This window comes from Lepus europaeus, chromosome Y (genome assembly GCF_033115175.1).
Source record: "Lepus europaeus isolate LE1 chromosome Y, mLepTim1.pri, whole genome shotgun sequence".
NCBI classification, from domain to species: Eukaryota; Metazoa; Chordata; class Mammalia; order Lagomorpha; family Leporidae; genus Lepus; species Lepus europaeus.
The window spans coordinates 7,814,675-7,822,568 of record NC_084851.1 but is presented as its reverse complement, the minus strand read 5'-3'; the positions used below and the strand labels follow the sequence as shown (position 1 = coordinate 7,822,568).

General features: G+C 38.0%; 1 pseudogene; it reads right to left on the bottom strand.

Moving 5' to 3' along the window:
- Nucleotides 1-5,727: 5,727 nt before the first annotated feature.
- LOC133754065 (Y-box-binding protein 2-like) lies at nucleotides 5,728-7,054 on the bottom strand (annotated as a pseudogene).
- Nucleotides 7,055-7,894: the final 840 nt, after the last annotated feature.

Genomic DNA, 7,894 nt, shown 5'->3' with positions numbered 1-7,894 from the left:
AACAATTATATATTAATAGTATATATATCTTAAAAATTGTTCCTCAACAATAAAGACCCACTTTCACTTCTTGTGGTTGTATACTCAGTAGTGAAATTCCTGGATCATAAGAAAATTTTGGCCGGCGCCGTGGCTCACTAGGCTAATCCTCCACCTTGCAGTGCCGGCACACCAGATTCTAGTCCCAGTCAGGGCACTGGATTCTGTCCTGGTTGCCCCTCTTCCAGGCCAGCTCTCTGCTGTGGCCAGGGAGTGCAGTGGAGGATGGCCCAAGTGCTTGGGCCCTGCACCCCATGGGAGACCAGGAGAAGCACCTGGCTCCTGCCATTGGATCAGTGCGGTGCGCCGGCCACAGCGCGCCAACCACGGAGGCCATTGGAGGGTGAACCAACGGCAAAGGAAGACCTTTCTCTCTGTCTCTCTCTCTTCACTGTCCACTCTGCCTGTCAAAAAAAATTTAAAAAATTAAAGAAAATTTTGCATTTAGTTTTTTGAAAGTTTCAGTACTTTCTTTTGTATTATTTCCACGATTTCTCATTTACAACTAAAGTGTATTAAAGATTCAATTTCTTTAGCATCGCTAATATTTACTTGTTCATAATGGACATTTGAATGAGTGTAAAGTAGTATTTTATTATTTGTCATTTGCATTTTGCTAGCAACAAATATATTGATAATTCTTTCATGTGCTAAGCAACAACTTGTATAACTTTGTAGAAATATTTAATACTTTATCCATCTCTAAATGTTTTTGTTTCTGAGTTTTGGAATTTTCTTATATGCAACATATCTCTAATAATGATCTCTTCTGAAACATGAATTGTAAAGACTCTTCCCATCAAATGGGTTCCCTTTTCACTCTGATAGTACCTTTTGTTGTGTAGTTTTAATTTTATACAATTCCTGCTACAGTTTTCTTTTGTTGCTTTTGAATCATTAGTATTATATAAAATAAGTTACTACCAACCCCATTGTCATTGTTTCTCCCTTCTTAATATTTTAAATTCAAAATTAAAATTTGGTATCATAACATAGACTATTAAATGATTGTCATTTATTTAGAGAATAATATACAAATTAAAGTTAATACATTTCCAGTTAGAGTAGCATCCTTTGTTACTAATGGCTTTTTCAGTGTTTTAAATATTCCAAGCTGTGTTGGCTCAGTAGTCAAAGGCCAGCCTACATTCAAAGGGCTGTAATTTCCACCTCAGATGTTAGAGTCATAAAGACATTCTGGCCTCCATGTATCTACCACAAATGTAACTTATTTTGTATTTTAGTTTTGTCCAACATAAATTATAATTTTCTATGTGATTTTTTCATCCATAGATTATATAGGTTATTTGAGTTTTAAATACTAGAGTCTTCTCTGGGCTTCTGTTTTCTTATTGACTTCTTTTTAAAATTTTTAGAAATCTTTTATTTAATAAATATAAATTTCATAGGTATAGCTTTCGGAATATAGCAGTTCTTCCCCCCATACCCACCCTACCACCTTCAAATCATCCCATCTCCTACTCTCTCTCCCATCCCATTCTTCATTAAGATTCATTTTTTAAACTTTTATTTAGTAAATATAAATTTCCAAAGTACAGTTTATGGATTACAATGGCTTTTCCCCCCCATAACTTCCCTCCCACCTGCACCCCTCCCATATCCTGCTCCCTCTCCCATTCCATTCACATCAAGATTCATTTTCATTTATCTTCATATACAGAAGATCGATTTAGTATATATCAAGTAAAGATTTCATCAGTTTGCACCCACACAGAACATAAAGTGTAAAATACTGTTTCAGTAATAGTTATAGCATTAATTCACATTGGACAACACATTAAGGACAGAGATCCCACATGAGGAGTAAGTGCACTCCTGTTGTTGACTTAACAATTGACACTCTTGTTTATGGCATCAGTAATCTCCCTAGGCTCTAGTCATGAGTTTCCAAGGCTATGGAAGACTTTTGAGATCCATTTTTAATTAACTTTATATAGAGAAGATCACCCCTATACTTAAGTAAAAATTTCAACAATTTGCACTCACACACACACACACAAAGTATAAAGTACTGTTGGAAAACAAGTTTTACAGTTAATTCTTATAGTACAACTCATTAAAAACAAAGGTCCTACATAGAGAGTAAGTGCACAGGGACTCTTGTTGATGATTTAACAATTTACACTCTTATTTATGATGCCAATGATTACCTTTGTGGCTTTTGTTTCATGTCATTTGATACTTTCTTTTGGACAAATTAATATTTAAAATTGTTCTATCATTCTGATATATGATCCATTTATTACCATGAAAAGCCTTGATAAAAATTGCCAATTTTATATTAATCCATAAAGATAATTCTACATCTATACTTCAAGAATAAAATGTGACATTCAAACCATTGAAGATGAGTACAAAAATTATAGGAGAAATTCAATCCAAGACACATGATAAAGTATTGTAATTTAAAAGTCTTGGACTATCTCTTTATCTCTCTCACTAACTCTCTCTGTCAAGTAAATAAAAAAAATTAAAAAGTTTTGATTGTCAAGAAATTTTTGAAACAATAAAAGTGAATGGGTATGTGGCCTGGCAGTTAAGTCACAAGTTGGGATGCCCACACCCAATATCACAGTGCTTGTACTGGAGCCCTGTTTCTACTCCAGATGCTGGCTTTGTGATAATGGACACCCTGGGAGGCAGCAGGTGATGGACCAAGTATTTTGATTCATACCACCTATATAAGACATCTGGATTGGGTTCCTGACTTCAGGTTTCAATGAGTTCATTCCCAGTTCTTGTGAACAATTGGGAAATGAACTAGTGTAAGAGTGCTCTGTTTGTGACTTCTCTCTCCATCTCTGTCTCTGCATTTGCCTCTAAGATAATAAAGAGCAGGAAAGACAAAAATTTGCCTCACTTAAATTTCATGCATTCTTACAATATCTTCTTTAAGAATGTATACTGAAATATAAACAAAGATGTTTGGTGTTTTCAAAAGAATCAATTTGGAAACAGCATTTAGAAACTCAATTTAAATGTTTTAGTAATAAACGTAGTCAAGATATCTTGCAACTCCATTCAGGCCTATGCAATGCAGATAGGGCATAAAGCCTACCCTTTCTCTGGTAATCTGAAAATGTAAATCTAGTACTACTAATACACATACAATCTGTTAATACACATACAATTATTCATAAATAAACCCTTCATATTTCACTGTTTACAGAAGTTGTATAGTAGACACACTAAATGTAAGAAGGAAGTCAGTGTGGGGAAATGCTAGCCAGATTTTTAAAGTTATGCATAATTATGGGATATCATGTGATGTTTCATTACATGTACCCATCTATGTTGGTTTACTTAACACAATGAACTCCAGTTTCCAGCATTTTGCTACAAATGACAAGACTTCATCCCTTTTATAACTGAGTAGTATTCCATTGTGTATAGGTAACACATGTTTTTATCCATACATTTGAGAATGAAACTCCATTGATTCCATTTTTAGCTACTGTGAATAGTGCTGTAACTCTCTGATACAATGATTTCATGTCTTTCAAATATATATCCAATAGTGGGATTTCTGGATCCTAATTTTAAATAAATTGTCAAAATTTATTTTAAATCTTCATTATATGTGTTGATAGGAATTATGTGTTACTATAGCTTTAATAATGTTGTGGCTATTTGAAAATTTACTTTATATAAGTGAGATTGCATATCTTTTCATTTTACTATTGTTTATAGCCCTTTCATATTTTTCTACTGGACTATGGTATTTTTAATTTTTTATTTGTTTAACTTTTTATTTATTAGAGCCATTAAGCCTTTGACTATGATGTAAGTTAACAATCTTATCTCAAATATATACTTAGTAAATTAAAAACAAAAATAAATTCTGACACAGTTTTCCAGAATTGCAAAATAATTCACATTACCACTGATGCTTTGTGAGAGTTCCCAATTCACCACATCCTTTCTCACATTTGTACTTTGTCTCTTTAATGATATCATTTGAATAGTGTTGAGGTGATATCTCATTGTAGTTTAGATTTGAATTTCTATTTTGACCATTGATATTGCACATTTTTCATGTGTTTCTTGAGGATGTATATATCTTGAGAACTGTCTGTGCATGTCCTTTGCCCATTTCTTCACTGGATTATTTTGTTGATGAGTTTTTTGTTTCAGATATGTTCTAATTCTTAATCCTTTCTTTGATAAGTAGCTTGCAAATATTTTCTCACATTCTGTTAGATGTGGCATTTCCTTTGCTATGCAGTAGTTTCTGAGTGTAATATAATCCCATTTATCTAGTTTTGTATTTGTTGCCTGTGCTATTTTGTCATCATATTCAAATATTTGTCTACATCACTGTTTTGAAGTTTGTTCCCTTTGTTATCTTCTAGTAATTTCATAGTTTCAGGTTTTATCTTTAGGCCTTTTATCCATCGTGAGTTGATTTTTTTTATATGGTGAGAGGTATGCATTTTATTTTATTTTTTACATATGTAAAAAATTATTATTACACAGATTTGTCAGATCATTTATTGAATGGATTATCTTTTTCCAATGTCTGTTCTTGACTCTTGCATCAAACCTCAAGTGGATGCATGTACATGGATTGATTTCAGCATTAACTGAACTGTCCCATTGATCCTTGTGTTGGGTTTTATGCCAGTATGATGCTGTTTCAACTATTGCAGTTTTGAAATACGGTCCTATGATGCCTCCAGTGCTATCTTTTCACTTGGATTCACTTTGGCTATTCTGGATCTTTTGTGATACTACACAAATTTAGGATATTTTTGTAATTCTGTAGAGAATGTCATTGATATTATATCTGCACATTGCTTTAGATTGCATGGACATCCTAACAATATTTGTTCTTCCAGTTCATGAACAAATAATCTTTCCTTTTACTTGTGACCTTGATGATACCTTCTACAGATGTTTATAATCTTACTGTAAATATCCTTCACCTTCCAAAATTAGTTATTCCTAAATATTTACATTTTTGTATCTATTGTGAATAGAATTTCTATCTCGATTTTTCTTTCAGCAAAATTATTACTGTTGTATTAAAAAGCTAGATTTTTGGAAGGTGATTTTCGATCCTGTAAATTTACTGAGTTAGTTTATCAGTTCTAACAATTTTTGGTGCAATATTTAGACCTTGCCATGTACAAAACCATGACTTCCTGCTTTCCAAGTTGAAGCACTATATTTCTTTTTCACATCTAATTGCTCTTGCTGATACTTCCAATACTATGTTAAATAAGGTTGATTAGCATTAAGAGAGTTAAGGAATAATACCTGCCCTCAATGATCCCTTAGACATGTTTAAATGCCTTATCCAGTGTCTATGCAATTTAGGCATTTACTAAAAGACATATGTTAAAAATGGATCAATTTCTTTTTAATACGCAAGGCTGCTTTTGTTTTTACTGAAGGCTCGGGTGGCACATAGCAGTTCATAAAATGGCTTCTGAGTTAGGGGGTTGAGGGAAACAAAAAATAAGCTGAAGTGGGAGAGAAAACACGAGAAGGTAAGAGCTGGCTGGTTCCTTTTCAGCCTGATTTAGAGGATGGAGTAGACGCCTCTGAAAATCAGGGTGGATCCCTTCCTTCAACCCTTGGTAGGGGAGAGAGGAACCAGGCAAAAGGCTGCTGCTTTGGCTCTCCTGAGTCTCAAAAGAAAGGGGAAAAGACAATGTTTTCACGTCATGAATTATGGGAAAATGGAGAGGGGTGCTGGGTAGGGTACAAATCAGTCGGAAACACTGGCAGACGGAGACTGTGGCTGGGTGTCCATTGACTTCTACGCTCTCCAGCATGGTGGTGGTGGTGGGTCTCAGTGTTGATGGAGCCTAGGTCTCTGGGGCTGAGGTCTCTGTGGGACCAGCAGCAGAGGCAGTTTCCTGAGTGCTGGGGCTCAGGCCAGGAGCTGTCAGTGTGGCCTTGGCTGAATAGGTCTCCCCAACCCCACCTTCCATTGTCTGCTGCTTGGGTGCCTAGGAAGGAAGGGCTTGCGATATCTGGGCCGAAGTCTGACCTGGGGGACCCCTCACATCCCCGTTGTTGGTCTTCCTGTTCTGGGGCCATGTCTTTGGGCTCCAGCCCACAGTGCCCTCTATTGGCTGCTGCTGGCTGGGGGACCAGGGGTCCTCGCACAGAGGCCAGGCGCCCTTGGTACAAGTGATGACCATGTCCTCTGGGCCCCAACGCAGTCTTCAGCTGGCTCTCCTTCACTGCAAGGTTCTTCCCCAGTGGAGGGCACCTCTGCCCCATGGGTGCGCGGCAGCCGGGCGAGGCTGGGGCATGAATCATGGAACCTGCTCCGACAGGGGCACAGCGGCTACCCCTTCACCGGCGCCTGCCTGCTCTGGGCCCAGTTACATTAGCAGCTTCTGTGCCCTTTTCTCCTCCCGCGACATCAAGCTCCACAGGGTCCCCATCACTAGCGCTGTGAAGAAACTCCCTGGGCCTGATTCTTCTAATAGCTGTCTAGTGAACAAAGACGTCCTCCTTGAGGTCATCCCTGTTGAATCCGTAACCATCCTGAATTCCCAGCACCAGCTTGTCTAGTGACTGGACTGGAGAGCGCGTGGGTCCCTGAGGCAGCATTCTGTGTTGGAGGGGTGCAGGACCTGGCAACCAGGGGGTCCTAACAGCACTGCCCGAGGCAGGTATGCCCCTCTGCTGCCCGATATCTGCGGCTCCCCAACAAACATTGGTACCGTCACCACCACCAAACCTGCTACTGTCACTGGCACTGTCACCGCCGGGCTGGAGGCCGCTGTCCACACTCCCCGACCCCCTCTGCCTCCTTCCCCACACTCATCACGGGGTTCAGTATGGGCCACTGCAGCTACCTGCTCCACCTCTTCTGCAGCCCTGGCTCCACCCCCGGTTCCCTAAACCACCCCTGCATGCTGGCAGCGGGCCCTGATCCGAGGCCAATCACAGCTTGCTGCCGAGGTGCATGCAGGCCCTGCCTCTGGGCACCAGCCAATCGTAGCTCAGCAGCCCCCTGGCCCGCAGGCCCCATTGGATGGAAGACCTCTCCCTGTAACTCTTTCAAATATATAAATAAATTTTTTAAAAGCTTGGATTTAAAACTGTAGAATGTGATTGTCTTAAGGGCAAATTAGTTGATGAAATATAAAAGAGAACAATTGGTTTCCTAAAATACACAACTGAAAATATAGGTCATTTTATTTGGATTGTGATTTAGAGCTCACATTTTTATTGCAACAAAAATACAACAAAGCCATCAGTATACAGCAACTGTGTACAGTTGTTAGCAAGATGGTAGAGTCAATGGCATGCTGTATAAAAAATCCCTACACTTCACAGAATCTTTTTAAAATTATAACCAAAAGCATAACTTAAATTAATATCTGAGAGTCAGTGTTGTGGTGCATATGTTGCTGCAATTCTGGATCCCTTAGAGGAGTGCAGATTCAAGTCCCACCTGTTCCACTTTTGATCTGACTTCTTGGGAAGGCAGTGGAAGATGGTCCAAATTCTTGGACACCTACCACCCATATGGGAGACCCAGATGGAGTTGCTGGTCCAGTATGACCATTGTGGTCATTTAGGGAGTGAACCAAATAATGGAAGACCTCTTTTGCTCCTTCTCTGTCATTCTGTCATTCAAATACATAACACAAATATTTTTTAAAAAGCAGTATCTCAGTTGTTTCTAAAGCAATTCAATGTAAGTTTATTAGGAAAACATAATTCAAAAGTCTAAAAACACAATAATCAAGAGAAAATCATTATTAATAAATAGTAAAGAAAACTTTAATGAAGCATAAATCATAAAGTATTAGAAAAAACCAAAATTCCTTTTTAAAAAGTATTTACTTAGCTAATCTAACTTTAA